We start from the raw sequence: 17,518 nt of genomic DNA, 5'->3' as shown, positions 1-17,518 counted from the left end.
ATTAGTCCCTTTAAATAAATACTGAAATATTTGAATGAATGAAGGTAGCTGTCTATAAAGTTAATGAACATATTCTAGTGAAGTGGATATTATAATGCAAACATTTTGAGGACTCTTAGCTTGGAATTGTCTCCTGAGCTTGAGCTCGTATGATGTGAACATCTTGGGTGCTGACACTTTAAAACCTTGGGTTTGCTTTTTGGAAACAGACCTCTGGGCCTAGCATAGGACTGGCCCTCAATGTATATTTGTTGAACAAACGGATGAGTCGACTGACAACAAATCTGTTTCTCCGTGTGAGTTTTGTCATTTCATTGTTAAGACAGGAAGCTGGTTATCAAGGACCGTCTACTTTTCCTGTACAGCACTTCAACCTGTTTCTGTTTCATAAACCTGTTCCCAAGAAGAAGATGCAGAACGTCGAGGATGGCCTCCTAGGGAAGAGTCCCAAACCACATATTGAAATTCCCATGTGCTGGCTAAAGAACCAGTTGCATTTCCTTAGGGTCACACTTTGGGTTGAGAGATGTGACGACAAAGAACTAAATTAAATAAACTGAAATGAAGTAAACAGTAAATGCATTTCAATGAAGCTCTGTGCTTTTCGGCTGGCTTTCCGAGATGAGAAGACACAAGACCAAGACCGTACTGCACAAGCTCAGCCTACTAGGGCACCTTACCCCACCTCTGACACATAAGGACATGAGGACATGATGTCATGAGGACAGGTGGCAGATTGTACGAGGCCACACTGAAGAAGTTACAGTGAACTTTATCTCTTACGGACGTGGGTCTCTGTGTGTGTCTATATGTGACATATACACATACGTGAGACATATACACGCATACGGACATACGTAAAAATCATATGTCGGTCGATTTCCTCATCTGTAGCTCTCAACTATAAGTAAGCCTCAGTTGTTCTGTCTGCTTCAGTCGGTCAGAAATCAATATTTAAATAACTCATATTTCAATAAAGACGGGTGCATTCCACCATTTGAAAGGAGAAGATACGTATGGGCCTCTGAGGACGTAATCTTTCTCCTTTTTGAAGCTGCCTTGTTTGTTTTTTCTTAAAAGACATAGGCCTCCCTCTGCCTAGTCTGTGTCTCTGTTTTGTAACCCTGGGCCTTGCCCGCTTTCCTCTGGCAAGGGTAGAGTGACGCGAGGGGGTACGCCCGCCCACCATGAACAGTATCGACAGGGCCTGCTTTGATGTCCGACCTTCACTTCTGCGTGATCGTGACACCCTGGTGTGGCAATTCCTCCAGGAGGGTGGAGGTTTGGCCGCTAAGTTTCTGTTCCCTGCCAAGTGCTGCGGGAAGGGCTTTCTTCCCTCGTGTCCCGCAACTTTCCCGCGTTCTGTCTCTGACCTTCTGTCCACCCGTTATTTCAGCTGTCGTCAACGGTCAGAGGTACCTTTTGAAAGCTGACTTGAGTGCTGTCTCTAAAGGATACAACCTGAGGTCTGCTGTCTTCAAACCAAAAGAGATTCCTCACCTGAACCCAACTCTGCTGGGACTTTGATCTCCACCTTCCATGCTCCAGATCTCTGAGGAATAAATTGATGTTGGATATAAGCTACCCACACTATGGTACTTTGTTACAGCAGCCTGAACTGACTCAGACAGAAGTGACATCCCATCACTTGTGCTGTGTTCTCCTGGTCAGAAGGAAGTGGCTGACCACTTAGTGCTGGGAGCCATTCATTGTGCATGCTGCCACCACATAGGCCGAGGTAAAGCCCATGGGACTGATTCTAAATCTCATAGGAAGGCAGTGAAAAGTTTACTATTAGGAGATGACAATACCTGAATTTAATTTCAGTGTGTTATCACTGCAGGGGGGGAAAAAAACCCCAAAAAACCTGGTCACAACAAAGGACTTTCCCAAGATTATACTGCTGGAACTCAGGCCTCTTTGAATTGTATCTCCTGCTATATTTCACTCTTTCTTGTAATTCAAATATCTCCATGTATGTGCAGTATGTACATTTGACACTGTATTCATTCCCTTTTGTGCTGCTCTAACAGAATACCTGGATCTGGGTAATTTATAAAGAAAATGAAATTTATTTGCTTACAGTTTCTGAGACTGGGAAGTCCAAAGTCCATCTGGTGGTGGTGACAGCAACCCAGGTGTCTCGCATTGCAAGATGGTGGAAGCAGAGAGAGGAGAGAGCAAGACAGATTTTTCTCTTCTTTTAAAGCTCTCAGAACCACATCCCTGACCACCATCTTTAATCCATTCAGCACAGTCTCACGATCCGATCCCCTCCAAGGCTCTGCCTTTCAATTACCATAACAGGATTTCCCACCCTCTTAACCATCACAGTGGGGGCTAAACTTCTAATACATAAAATGCGGGGGATGCAAGCTTCAATGACTTTTGGGGGGACATAATTCAATCCACTACAGACACCAACCGATGAGTTTCCATAAGATTTATCTCATATACACCTCATGAATTTCGGAGGAAATAAATGCTTGCACAATCCCCATTGGGCATGTTGGGAAACTGGGCAGGTCTTGAGAGACACGATATCCTGTCTTGGATCACAGAAATGGTGAGAAAAAGCAGATTCTGACCAACCCCTGCCTTGAAACCTGGGGCCCTTGCTGCACACCCAAGGGGCTGAGGGAGTGCTGTGTTTGCACACTTGTGTGCAGTTAAGGAGCTGACATGGGGGAAGAGGGTGAGCAGTCGTCAGCCCAGAGAGACCACTGCGTAGATCATACTGAAGGAAGGACCCCATGTCATGGAATCTTATAAGAAGTGACCTCACTTCCTTAGTGATGGACCGCAAGAGAACTTAGAACTCTGGTAACCGTGCAGCTCACTTGGCAAGCAACTGCCAAGAGAGAAAGATGGATTCAGGTCGCATCCCGAGTTTTCGACGATCTCACTTCAGGAATTCCTGGAGAGAGAGCCTGTGGAGACGATGGAGACGTTGGTTCCGTCCTCTCCTCCGATGCCTGTGGCCGTTTGGCAGGGGGCACCCCCAGGTAACACAGGGTAGCCCAATCCAGGACAGTCCACACCTGTGATCCCATCTGGGCAGTTTTTCACCAAATTCCAATCACCGTGTGTGTGTGTGTGTGTGTGTCTCTGTGTTTGTGGGAGTGTGTCTGTGTGTGTGTGAGTGTGTGCCTGTGTGTGTGTGTGTGTGCAAGATAGAGTTAGAGAGAGAGAGAGAGAGAGAGAGAGAGAGAGAGAGAGAGAGAGAGAGAGAGAGAGAGAGAGAGAGAATAAAGAGGATGAGAAGGGCCCCTCCTGAACAGGAGATGGTCGTTAGGGGATGAAACCCTGGAAGGTCTGTCCACGTCTCACGTTGTGGCTGGCAGGATGGGAAAGTAACTGTTAGGGACCAAGTCTGTATCCTCAGAAGTAAATTCTTCACCTCTAGCTGTTATCTGGTTTCCTCCCTGGTTAGAGGTCTATGCAGATGCTTCTCTGTGCCTGATCAGGGGGGCAGAATTTCTAGTCGGGATATCTCCCATGCACACAGGCAGGAGGCTGCTGACTCTTATTGGCCCAAATGCCGGCCACTCTCATTACAGAGCTCCATGCAGGAGATCACCGAGGAGGTGTTTGATGGGTCCGAATACCCCATCTCCCTGGACAAGGGGCAGGCGCACCATGTCACCCACCAAGGCCAGCGCTGGTCTAAGGTGAGAGCAGGCACAGAGAGGTCTCCACCGAAAGGAACGCAAAATGACCAGAGTGGTCCCAGGACCCCGACCCAAATATGGGGACTCCCCTGGAAACTATACTCAAGCGTTCCCACTGGAGTGACCCACAGTCCCACTCCCACAGGAATCTGGCCTCTCGTACTACCCACTGGCAACTCGCTTCGGTGCAAAGTCCCTGTTCTCTCACTTGCAGGACTATAAGAGTAGGCTCTTCTGTGTGGTTTCACTCTACACTAGGCCGTGAGTATCTCTGCTCGTTGCCACTCTTCTTACTGTTTTAGCTCCCCACCCCAGGTGTCCTGTGCAGCAGTCAGCCCCACTGCCTCCCAGGTCTCCTCCAAGACTTACAAACCATCCCCCTTATGGGGGAGGGGGGTGTTCACACACACAAAAAAGAGAAGTCACACACAAAAAGGGGGTCTGGCTGTTCTATACATTTGTCTGCAATGGGTCATCTCGCAGAGCACATCGCTGGAGCCCCACCAGGCCGGGAGCTGTGCCCTCCCATGTCTTCATGTTTTCCTGTAACAGAGGCCATTTTCCCTGGCAGTTCAGTCTTTCGGTGCCGGTGGAACGTGACACGGTTCAGTTGTAATTTCCACTTCAGCCGCGCTGCAGGGAACATCTTATGTGTGCCCGACAGACTGTGTGAGCTGGCTAGGGATGCCGTAACACAGCGCCACACACTAGAGGCCTCTGACAACAAAAATATATGTTCCCACAATTCTGGAGGCTAGAAATTTGATGTCAAGCTGTTGGCTGGGGTGGTTTCCCCTGAGGCCTCTCTCCTGGGCTTGGAGACAGCCACGTTCTATACCTCTGTTCACATGCTCTTCTCTACTGCTTCTCTGTGTCCTTACCACGTCTTCCTGTGACGGCCCGTGTCATGTCAAATCAAAGCGAACACTAACAAATTTACTCAAACTTAATTGCCTTTCCAAAGACCTGTGTCCTACCGCAGTCATCGTCTTATGCACTGGGTATTACAACATCAATTGTGAATTTTAAGAAGGGAATACAGTTCAGCCCAGAACATATACTAATCCCCTCCTAAAACAGCCTCCGGGGAGAGGTATTCCTGGGTGTAAAGCTATGCACGTGTCAAATGTTGATAGCTAAAGCCAGATGACTTTCCAAAGTGATGTAGCAGGTGCATGGTCAGCAGCAGTCTCAGAACGGAGCTGCTTCCCTGCCTCAGCCTTTCCTGGGTGTTAACATTCTTTTCAATATTTTACCCGTCTGAAGACCTTGTGGCAAATAAGATGACCATTTGTTTTTCTTCATTTTCAACCTCGCAACTGATAACGTCTCAGTCACAGTCAGCCACTTACTGGACACTTGGTCTTTCTTTTTCCTCAATCGTCTGCTCAGATCTTGGCACTGCAATGGGCTTCCTCCTGCCCCAGAAGCTGCCAGCATTCCTACTGTGTGGCATCTGGGATCACCGTGGCTCTCTCTGATCTAAATGAAAGGAGCACAATTGTGTTGTTTAAGTTGTGAGGGTTCTCTTCAGGTGTCTTTCTCTGCACGCTGTCTCCAAAATGGGGAGGAAATGAGGTTCCCCCACCGCCCCCTTCCTTCCCATGCCAGCAGCAGACCAAGCCCCTGGGAGCTCAGTGGGAACCTGCAGCCACAGCTGAGGACAGTTCTCAGTGCCGACCTGTGTGCTGTCGAGCAGCCACTGACATCCAAATGCCTGTGTTTCCTGTGGCTACAGTGGGAGTCATTTTTGAGAACTCACTGGGACAGTGATCTCTAATACAGGCTACTAATACAGGCACTTAGTTGCTCCACAGCTAACAAACCACATTGAAGATACTGCGAAGGTACTATTTTCTTAGTTCTTTTCTGTCCAGCGCCCCCATGTCAAATTTTACTTTGAGAGCCTATAATCTTTTTCACGACGGTCACTCATGTCTTCCACATGAGCAGATCCCTAAAGCGTTGGGACTTCCTGGTCTGAGCTCCAGGCCCCAGTTCTCTGGCGATTCACGGTGATGACACTGAAAGCATGTCCCTCCTTGTTCCTTCCAGGGTAAAAAGGGTCGTACCCTGGACCTGCAAGAGATCCGCATGATGCGGAACCTCCAGCCAGGCACGAGGGCGAAGCTGCTGGAGTCCCTACTGCCAGCTCTCCAGGGCAGAACGGTCCCTCACTTCTCCGCCTTCCTTTGCTCCTACTGGGACTTCGCCACCATCCCACAGTTCCTGGACCAGCTCTTCAGTAGGTGAGTGCCCGCCCCCTCCAAGGCACCGTGGTGACTCTGCCACCTAGAAGCTGTGTCTCGGGAATGCCACTGCAGCACTCTGAGCCTGTTTGCTCCTCTGAGGAGTGGGGTGGTAAGAGGATGAACCCCATAGAGTCTTTATAGGGGCCAAATGGCATAAGACATGGCAAGGAGATGCCTAGTGCCTGGCTCAGCTGGATGCACTGTGCTTGTTCATATTTATTATTTTTCTTTCCTGTTTGGCTGAAAAAGCTCTCTGCCTCATGCCCCCCCACCCCCATGGCCGGTGTCTCTCTGAGTTTGCAAAAGCCCAGAGAAGGCATATCTGATTTAGCACTTTTATTTGAGATTTCTTCTAACTTGTCTTTGTCCTTGATATAGAAAGAACAGGCTCCATGGGCACCAGAGGAAGGGACCCCAGGTCCACTCAGATATCTGGGAATGCTCTGCTTGGGGCTTACTTATTCAACACATTTAGAAGCCCTTCCTTTGTAAAGTCACTTTTCTAGACGCTTGGCATAATTCAGTGACCAAAGCAGACAACCGACAGTGGGTCTCAATTCTAGTCATGGAGTGAGATACTCACGGTAGACACCGTGAGCAAGTCACGTCCACAGCATGTCAGTTGTGACGCCCTCGTGGCCTCCTCAAGGTGGAGGTGCATTCTCCCGCGTCCTACCCACAATGACAGGCCCAGCACCCAACTAGAAAGTATGTGGACTTTTGATCCAGAAAGAGAGCTCACTGTACCCCAGAGTGCGGGGGCACATACGGACCGTGGCTGGGGAGGGACTGACAAAGCTGTGAATCTGAGACAACTTGTAATTCCCACGAGGGCGCTGAGGTCTGGGGGCTTTCCCTGCAAGTGAAAAGGAGTCCAACGGAGCTGTGGATGGGGTCACAGTCTCCCTGCAAAACAGGGGGAGTCTGGGGCTCACCGCCAGCTCTCGAGAGACACGTCCCCAGGACAGTGGCATCCTAGCTCTGCCCATCCTCCATCTCACCTCTGTCCCTCCTGACCCAGACAACAGCGGCTCAGGCCTGAAGTTATGAGCAACCTGCCCACAGACCTGCCTGGGGCCTTGGTCCTTAGTTCACAGGTGCACATAGGTGGGTGTCCCGTCCCTTCGGAAAACCCATGTGAGTGTAAGGGTGAGGCTCACGAGGGTCTGTACTTGTCCTGTCTAATGGCCAGGTCTGCGACTGTCAGGACCGCCACACAGGACTTGGGTGGGGGTGTGTGTCCTCTAGACAGGCAGTGGCAGGCCCAGGGGCCCAGAACCACGCAAGCGTGCCCTGGGAGCACAGCGTGGAAGCAAAGGCCAGCCTCTGACTTTGCTGCCCACTCTCACACTTCCAGCACCAACTGTCACACTGTGGTCACTATGCTGGAGCGTTTCTGCACAGATTTCCATCAGCCCCTGCACTTTCCATCGTTGAAAGTGAAGATCGACCACGTGCAGGTCAGCTTGCCTGGATTGGACACGGGTGCCAGTGTGTACGTTCTGCTGACCAACCTGAGGCATCCAGAGCTCTTTGAGGCAGAAACAGATGGTGAGGGGACCGCAGTCTGGAAGAATTACCAGGGGTGGTGCTTTGGGGCTAGAACTCCCTTTAATGCAGTCAGATCCTTTCCGAGTTTGGAAAGGCCAGTGGGAAATGACTGATGCTGGTGAATCTTTTCTATTTTTCCCCCTGCTCCTGTTTCTTGTCCAGAACCACAGGCACTTCCCAGGCAAGCTCTAGAGCCAGTGCCAGCACCTCCGGTAGAGCTGGGGCCTGCCCTGCACTCAGAGTCACCTGTACAACTGGGTCCAGCACCAGCTTCCGTGCCAGCAGCAGTGCCAGGAGAAGAGCCACCACAAGTGATACGACTGAAGCTAGAGGACCCTTCAAAGCCCTCGTGCCCCTCTCCTGTGGCGGCAATGAACCGGCCCCGTGGAGACCTGTGGGACATCAGGGCATTCCCTCCTAAGCTGCTGACAGAGCAGCTGACTCTGATGGACGCGGTGAGCAGCTCGCCTCTGCGGGGGGCGGGGAGGGTTGCCTAGACAGGCTGTCCTTCTTGCACCTGGTGTCCCAGACAAGCCATTACTCACCAGAGTCCAGTGATCTGGGTCCAATACCAGCTCCACATCTTACCAATGATGTGACCCGGATGAGTTTCTTCATTCCCAAGCCTTCCCTGTCCACATGTCGACAGTCAAGTTGAGACATCAACAGTACCAGTTGCAGAGCGACCCAAGCTAAAATGAAAAGGGACAGAGAGAAAGCAGCACGGGGGCCTGGCTTCTCTGGGTGATGGAGGGTGCTCACTGAGGGGCAGCTGGGTTGAGGAGTTACCCACCCATCCTCCCGTGTGACCTCACCAACCTCAGCACTTCTTAGGACCTGAGATGGACTCGACTCCCTAGCAGACCCCCTAAGAGAACCCGTAGTTATAGCTGCCACAGGCAGTGCGCATCTGAGGAAGGAAATAGAACAAAGGGCTCATCAGGATGCACACTGGATACGGCCTCAAGATGAGCACACCCGAGCCATTTTCTAGTGCTTGGAGCTAGTGAGAACGGCCTGCCTGACCATGCCACTCGTTCCTTGCCTGCCAGTATTAGCTCTTGGGTGCCTTTAGAGGGCGCATAGCCAGATCCAAACTCTTTCACAAGAGTAGCCTGTGTGTGACACACTCTTCCTCTCCAGGAGCTGTTTAGGGAGGTGGTGCCCTATGACTGCCTGGGCTCCATCTGGTCCCAACGCCACAAGAAGGGGAAGGAGCACCTGGCACCCACCGTTCGTGCCACCGTCGCCCAATTTAACAATGTGGCCAATTGCGTCATCACCACCTGCCTTGGGGATGACAGCAGGAAGGCCCAGGACAGAGCCAGGGTGCTGGAGCACTGGATCAAGGTGGCCAGGGTAAGCCGTGGGAGGACCCAGGGGATCCCCTCTCTGCAGACTTGGGAACTGCCTTTTATTAACAGCCACCATCAGGGTAGTCATCTGTGGTCAAGTCCCTGCACAATCCCTGGGCCTTTCCTGTCAGGGCACACTGGCCTTGACCCCCATGTCCCAGTGCTGGAGGCTCACTTCCTATCTGGGCTCTTGGGTTGAGCTAACATCCTCCCTCTGTGAGTTCTGCTCGTGGGGTTCCAGCTGTGCCCTCCCGTGGCTGCCCGGCTCTCTGCCTCATCCAAGAGGGGAGATGTCAGCCGAGGGGCTGAAGCTGGAGCAGGCGGGCTCCAACTCCCCACCTCCTGGTTCATTCTCTTTCCTCCCCAGGAGTGCTTGGTCCTCAGGAACTTCTCCTCAGTCCACGCCATCCTCTCCGCTCTGCAGAGCACACCGATCCATCGAATGAGAAGGACATGGAGAGAAGTTTCCAGGTGGGTGGGCCTCTTTCTGTAGGAGCACAGGGCTGGACCGGGGACGCCCCCACAGGTTTGGGCATTGCCCCCTTAATGACCGTGGCAGGGACCGGGAGGTCAGAGGCACTGAGGCAAGAGTGGGCTCATGACTCGGGTCTCCCTGGGAGACTCCCTGGGAACTTAGCCCAGGATTTCTTACCCCAAGCTAAAGTTTCATTTTGCTTTGTTTTCTACTTTCATTAAGTGTCAGGCACGGGTTTTTACCAAACTGGCAATTTCAAGTGTTTGCTATACACAGTAAGACCTTGTCCTACTCACGTCTAAACTGTAAAACAGAGCTTCTCAGTTGAAATGGGGACGGGGCCCAGGTGACCAACACGAGAGCCCCTCTCCCAGGGCCCCGGAGCCCATAGGACTCAGAGGAAGCCAGCTGACAACTCTCCTCAAGGCAGTTTGGATTGTTTGCAGTCTCAAAAAAACAAACACACAAACAGACGAACAAACTTGAACTTACGGGTCGCCCCATTATTCCCAAATTAATCTTTCTTTCTTTCCCCTTCACAGAAAAGGCTCCCGTAGTTTTGAAACCTTATGTAGAAAAGAGAAGGTACTAAGCAAAAAGGTAAAGTAGAGGCTGAGAGATGGGGGCAGGTGTTTGGGGACATAGGCAGAGGTGAGTTGTTTGGTTTTGTTGTGGTGCGTTTTGCTCTCTCACTGAAAGTTGACAGGAAAACTTCAGTCCCGTCTTGCGCGGAATAGCAGGAGAAGGATGTGTCTGCCGTGGCCAGGTGGAGAATGTGGCAGGAGCCCTGGTGACGGGACGCGGTGATGGCAGCCGGGCTGTGCAGGAGGGCAGAGGAGCTGCAGAAGCAGCCGGTGTCCGCCTCGCACGCTGCTCCATCCTGTCGGCACGTGGCTTCCTCCAGGCCGCTGGTGGATGCGGTAGGCAGGGCTTCCTTCGGCAAACTAGCCCAGCAGTTTCTAGGAAGCCAGGCCTCTGCCGCGAAGCCCTGGGCAAGGCACGCCCCCGCCTCCGGCTTCTGTTTTCTCACCCGGAGACCATAGGGATGACGACGAGCCTGTTGTGCGGGCCTCACAGAGTGGCGAGGAGGTTAACGAGGCTCTTGGAGCGTGCCTGTGTCTGCCTCTTCCTCCAGGGGTGCTGGGGACAACGTCGACGACAGTAATATGAGTTCTCAGGGGATCCTCTCCAGATGAGGAAACAGGGAAGGGTGGCCAGGGTGCACGCCCAAGACCACACACTGGAGAGTGTCACAGCGGGCATCAACTCTAGAACCAGAGCCGCCAGAGGAGGTGGTGGCACTCCACCAGCTCATGAGTCAGATATCCAGAGCTGAAGGTCAGGCGCAGGAGTGGAACTGGGTGAGGCGAAGACAGTCTCATTCACTATCTTACTGTTTTCTGTTGCTTACAACAGAACACCTAAAACTGGGTCATTTTTAAAGAAACCGAGCATTTTTTTCTTACAGTTTAGGAGGCTGGAAAGTCCAAGCAGAGGGGGTACATCTAGTGAGGGTCTTAGTCCAGCGGGGCGGGGGGGACTCTCTGCAGAGTCAGGGGGTGGCACAGCGTATCAGATGGCAAGAGGGCAAGAGTGTATTTCCACGCACTCTTTAGGAAGCCGCCAGTCCGGTTCCACGATAGCCCATGAATGAATTCGTTCATTCATGAGGGCAGAGTAGTCCTAATCCAGTCACCTCTTACAGGGCCCCACCTTTCAAGCAGTGTTGTAGAATCTTCCACCCTCTTAATACAGTTACAGTGGGTATCATGTTTCCACATGAACTTTGGAGGGGACATTCATTTGGACATAGCACTAACCTTGTCCATGACCCTGTCAGGTGGAGACTGTCAAATTGGCCACCTTAGAGATGAACCATCAGAGAGCCCAGATGAGGCAGCGGCAGCAGAAAAAGGCGAGTGTGTCTGTGACTGGGAGGGGCTCTCGGGAGTAGATGACAGGGGCCCCTCCCTTCCAGCTGGAGGCCTCCACATCCAAAGAGGAGACAGCTTCCACCCTAAGGGGCCTGCCTTCCTGTGGCCAGGGCATCTGAGATGCCTTTGTTAGGGACACCAGGTCCAGGACTTGGAAGAGCTGGCCTAGAGGGGATTACAGAGCGAGGTGTGGCAGGAACCACGTAACCACTGTGACATGAAACGTTCACCACAGAGGTAGCTAGGGGGTACACGGTGTCTTTGGACGCCAGCTGGGGAGAGAGGAGTGTGGCCAAAGAGGGGAGGCGCCCGAGGTTGCTCTGTGGCTCCAAGTGGAAAACCTGGCTAGGGGGGGTCCAGAAAGACGAGGTTGATAAGATTTTGTTAGAATAAGCCAAGTGTGGACACCCAAGAGCTGGTTCTCATCACCACTACCACCCCAATGTCACAGGGCATCGTCCCCTTCCTGGGAACCTATCTCAGCGACCTGGTGATGTTAGACGCTGCGATGGACGACTATGTGGATGTGAGTGAGCCTGGGGACGGGCAGCTCGGGGGCCAGGACCCTGAGGCTGGGGAGGGGAGAGCCCTTAGAACTCAGCACTCGGCAAACCTCCACTCACGAGACCTCACGGCTGCCCGTGTGCTGGGGGTGTCACGCCCTTCTCACCCGTGAGCGATGGAGCCTCCGCATAAGCCCCCACCCAGTCCCTGTTCTCCAAGTGGACAAGTCGCAGAGCTCAGCTGGACTCAGCCTCTCCCTTCGCTGCTTGCCATGGGAAGAGAGTGAGATCGGGCCCCTCTGATGGCAGGCAGCTTGGGAGTGACCAGCAGCCCCTTTTGATCAGAGGCTTCAGCATCCTCACTTGTCATAAGGGAGGGTTGAGACAGAAGGTCCTCGATCCTCAGCTCCAATGTCATCCTTCTCCAGAGCTCAGAGCCTGACCTAGGTGCAAGCCCTGTTTTGTGCAAACCCCCTGACCCCGGTGGCCCTGGCCTTAGTGCAACACGGGAACGGGTGAGGATGGGGCTAGAAATGGGCTAGGGGGCCTTTCTGAGAGACTCGGACCATCACTCTTTCAGGGAAAGGTATTCAACACCCAGAAAAGGCGGAAGGTGAGTAGCTGTGGCCCTCGCTCAAGGGAGCGTGGGGATGTGGAAGTCAGAGACGGCCCCTCTCACCCGGGCAGGACACTTCCTGCCTGCATCCCCTGCAACTCTGATTCATTAGGAAGATTTGAGAGACGGAGGGGGGCATCCCATCCCACTGGAGGGTGTGGGAAGGGGACAGGAATCAAGGACACATTTCTGGGGGACAGACTGTTGGAACCCGACTCTGAGATCAGGTTGGGGCATGGATGGGATGGAAGGAGAGGAGGGTATCACTTAAGAGACAAGTCTGCCAACCAGCTACCTGCTCCATCCCTCCCCCACAAGGCCCCTTTAGCATCTCCCACGCAGGCCCTGTCAGCATCCTGTTTTTTTCTGTGGCCCCAGGAAGTTAAAGTCCTCAGAGAGATCCAGCTCCTCCAGGTGGCAGCCAACAATTACCACATCGAGAAGGAGGAAGAATTCGGACACTGGTTTACCTCCACTGAGTGGCTCAGTGACAACGAGAGGTGAGGGCCTTGCAGGAATTTGATGATAGTCAGGGCATAGGGGACTCTTTCTGGTGGCAGCTGCAGAGAGCCTGGGGCCATGGCTGTCTGGTCAGCCACAGACCCTGTTGCACGGTGACCCCTGGGGCACCAGGACTCCAGCTAGGGGGCACGCACTGGGAGGGAGAGCTGAGGTGTGGCTCCCGCTAGGTAGACTGGCAGCTGCCTCTCTGTCCTACAGCTACAAGCTCTCCTGCCAGCTGGAGCCCCCATCCCACTAGGCCGGCGACACCCTCGAGGCAAAGAAGAGCAGGCCCAAGGAAGCCAGGCAGCGGCAACTGCCTTCCCAGCTCCACCTCCGACCGGCCCTGATTCTAATAAATTCAATCCCTTTTTCAGTTTTACCTATTGGAGTGGGTTGAATTATGTCCCCCCAAAACTCACTTAAGCTTGAAATGTGTCCACCAAGTTTTGTGGATTAGAAACTTAGTCCCCCGTGGGACTGTTAAGAGGGTGGGATAGCCAATTACGGTAATATGAAAGGTGGAGCCTTGAAGAGGTGAGAGGATTGTAGGACCCTGCAGTAGTGAATGGATTGAAAATGGTGGTCGGGGGCGTGGTTCTGGGGGCGTTAAGAAGAAGAGGAGAGTCTGCCTTTCTCTCTCTGCTCTCTCTGCTCCCATCATCATGCAAGGTGAGACCCCGAGTCACTGTCGCCACCACCAAATGGCATTTAGACTTCCCAGCCTCGGAAACTGAGAGAAATAAATGCCATTTTTCTTCATACAACACCCAGTTTCAGGTATTCTCCTATAGCAACACTAAACGGACTAACACACCTATCTTTACCTGGAATCACAGGAGTATTGTCTTTCTTGGCGTTTTCATTAAAATCAATATACTTACGTTGCACGTTGTGTGTCTTTCAATATTTAATTTGACGATATCTGATCTTTGGAGATGGTGCCCTATGAACACAGACAGAATAACTGCTTGCTTTTCAACGTGACAGCGAGCTCCAGCAGCGCACACACGCCACCATCTGTCTATCCTGCTGAACCGACGGAAGAGCTCTTTCTCGCTGAAAGCTACTGCAAAGCTTTCTGCACCGATAGCAGTTGCGTGGAGCTGCATTTTCTCTTCTCTGTAGATTCTCAGGGTCTAATCTCCTGAGGGAGAAGTGGCAGATCATTTGGTGCTCGGTTTTAAAATATTGTCTCACTCCACATCTTCCCACGTTTTCTTGGAGGGGTTAGAAAGTTTAGATTTTTCAGCATTCTGTGGACACACACGTGTTTCCTTCTTTGAAGTGTGTCCATACGCATGGTTCTGTGTCACCACCGTCTAGTTAAATACACCAGTCCCTCAACAACACTGTTCAAATGTCAGTACCACAGGCCAGGAACCGTGAGCGAACACCTCAAGTGCTACCGTGCAAACTCAGGGCTCTCCCGTCGGCCCACAGTCCCTACACAAACAACAGATGGGCGTCATCATCAGTGTCCAGTCATGTGCCTGCTTTCAAAGTCTGTTTGGCAAGGGGTGGCTGTGCATCTGTTCCCTACTACATGCACAGACAGCAGCTTGTGTAGCTGTGTCGCCTCCCGGACTCCCAGTGATAAGCCATGTGGCAGTTAACAGAGACCGACACTCACTCACTCAGGAAAGGGAATTTGCCGACAAGGATGAAAGTGCAACAAAGAAACAAGAAGTGATGAGGCTGGAAAGGAAACTGGAATCAAATGTAAATAGAGGCGGGGAAAGTGGGCAACTGTGAGACTCTTGACACTTCTGCCATTGCAAAGACTCCCACTACTCAGCCACAGTGAAGGTGACCTTACACACACAAATAAGAGAACTTGTCAAAGGAACAGATAGCCCAGAAATAGTGATGCCAGTAACACTGCACATTCAAGGAAATCCCAGACGTATTTCACAGCCCTGAAAGTTCAAACAGTAAAATACTGGAAGCTCGTATGGTCATTCTTATAGTTCTGCACTACCACGCCAAGCAAAGACTGCCCGCACGTGTGTATATTTGCAGATGGGGTGTAGCAGTGCTTCTCGGCTGGGGCAGTTTTGCCTCCCACAAGACACCTTGTAACACCTGTGGAGACATTTCTAGTTTTCACATGAAGGTTTCCACTGGCGTCTAGTAGGTAGCTACCATCATCTCCTACATCGCACCGTCTCATGCCTGGCGAAGAATTACCCAGCCCAAAATATCAAGATTGCCAAGGCTGAGAAGTCCCGATCGAGGGACATCTTGTTTTCTCCCACCTCTGGGGTCCGTTATTTTTATGTCGGTTTTCTTTAATAGAACACCATTTCTCCAATAATGGGAGGGGAAGCTTTTTCTAAAATCACGAACCAGATTCCGTAGAAAGGTGGGCGTAGGAGGGAGAATCTTAAAATGGCCTCATGACGTCCGCAACCTTTGCTCTCTGTGTCACTCTCCTCTTTTAAGTGTGGGAAGAATCTGTGATTTTTCCAATCCGGGTGAATAGAGGAAAGCTGACAGGCTGCTGCCACCATGAATCTGGTCTGTTGTACAAGAAACCACGGGGCAGCCTGGAGAGACACCCTCCAGCTGAACTGTGGAAAGTGTCACGAGGTGGGGAACTGCAGTGGCCCCTAGGCTGAGGGCAGCCCACATTTGCCAGTCAGAAGCTGGGGCTCCCAGTCACACACCACCAGACACGAATGATGCCAACACCCCGAGTGAGGTCAGAAGCCCATTCTTTCCTGGGTGAGCCTTCAGATGACAACGTATTTCAGGTGACTACTTGACTGTGTCTGCTGTCATCACTTCTCATCCCTTCTATTCCAGGGAAGGTAGGTTCCCTTCCTTCTCTCCACGGCCTTCTCTTCTACCCCAGCACAGCCCAGCTGCATCACTCCAAACATTACCAGGGCTTCCTGCCCCCAGAACCCCCAGTGCCTCTGCACAAACGCATCTCTATTCCCATCAATCTGGACAAGCCTGAGAGTTTTCACAGAAACATTCAGGGGGAGGGAGGGAGGTTTCTGTAATTGGCCGCAATGATCAACCACATTGTATGTCGACAAAATAAATTAAAATAAAAAACTAATACTAAAAATAAATAAATAGATCAATAAATCCATAGCAATGTGTTTCACTATTCCCTACCGCCGCCAGGGCATTCCCCCCAAGCCCCAACCCCCACCTGTCAGCCAGTCCTGCACCTGCCTGGACCCGCCCACTGTGGGCCTCCACCCCCCCCTTGGAGCCCGGATGTCTGGGAGGAGGGGGCGGCAGCGCAGTAGCAGCGGACCCAGGAGGCCTGCGAGGGAAGCGGCGCAGCGGCAGAGCAGGTAAGGCCCCCGGGAGGGGGCTGTGGGTCCTCAAAGAGGCAGGGCAGGGGCGCAGTGTCAGAGTGAGAGAGGAGGGAGGCGCGGGGTGCCTCGGGAGGGTCCCCGGAAGCCGCGAGTGGGGGAGGGGCGGGGCGGCCGAAAGCAGACGGCGGCGAGGTGCCCAGCGCCGGCAGGGCGGTGACATCGGGGCGCCCTCCTGCCCAACTCGGGAGGAGCCCAGCGCTGTCCCGCCATCTGTCCCCCCTGCGCGCCGGGCTCGCCTCGTGCTAGGGCTGTCGTGGGAGCGGCCGGCCGGCAGGCGGTGCCGGGAGCCAAGCCGTATAAGCGGCTGCAGCGGCGGCAAGGCAAGGCTGTGGCCTCGGGGTCCTGGGGCCAGGGGAGCAGAGGAGGGGGCGGCAGGGGGCCAGCGTGCAAGTGTGCACGTGTGCACGTGTAAGTGCAAGTGCAGGGTGGCGGGAGACGCGGCCGAGGGGCGTCCAGGCCGGGAGCGCTTTTCTCAGGAGTGGGTCGGTGGTCTTCTGTGTTGTCACTGCGTTTCTAGCCTTCCTTTCGGGGTTCCCTGTTAGTATCTTCTTGTACTTGGAAGAGTTCTCCGTAGACACTTGTCAATTCTCTCAGCTTTTGTTAGCCTAGGAAAGGACTTTTGCTGTCCGTGTTTGAAGGATCCTTGTTTGGGTACAGTCCTCTTGATAGGGAAGTCTTTCCTTCTGCTGCTTCTAAACTTTGCAACATCCCATTCTTTCCTGGACTGTGAGGTTTCTGTTCATATATTTGCTGAAACCTGTATTTGGACCCTTTTGAGTGTGTGTGCGTGTGTGCGTGTGTGTATGTGTCTGTGTCTGTGTGTGTGTGTGTGTGCATGTGTGTGTTTCTGTCTCCATGCGTTTCAGTGTTCTTTCTTTGTGATTTGTGTGGTTTGACTCTTTGGCTAGTTTAGGTGACACTGATCTGAGCGTTCGTGTACAAACTTCTGTGGGGACATATGTTTTCAGTTCTCCTGCGTGTGTCTCCAGCAGTACAATTGCTGGGTCACGGTAGTCACCTGACATTTCCCAGGTTGTCAAAGTGCCAGTCGGGAGTTGATTTTGTTTAGGCCTAAGTATTTGCTTCTGTGGGATGTTCTGGCCAATGGATTCGGGGGATCCTTGATGGCAAGTGTATAGAGAATAGGAGAGGGCATGGTTGTGGAGCCCAGGCTGGGGTCCACAAGGATGTATCTAATTAGTCCCCACCCCCCTGCGGGCATTCACCCCTGTGTTCCCGCCACTTCCACCTCCCCCCACCCTTGTCCCGACCCCGCCCAGTCTGGGGTGTCGAGTCCTCCCCCTGAGGCGGCCTGGAGAGGC

The sequence above is a fragment of the Cynocephalus volans genome, chromosome 13 (genome assembly GCF_027409185.1).
Source record: "Cynocephalus volans isolate mCynVol1 chromosome 13, mCynVol1.pri, whole genome shotgun sequence".
NCBI classification, from domain to species: domain Eukaryota; kingdom Metazoa; phylum Chordata; class Mammalia; order Dermoptera; family Cynocephalidae; genus Cynocephalus; species Cynocephalus volans.
Note: the sequence above shows the minus strand (reverse complement) of the source record.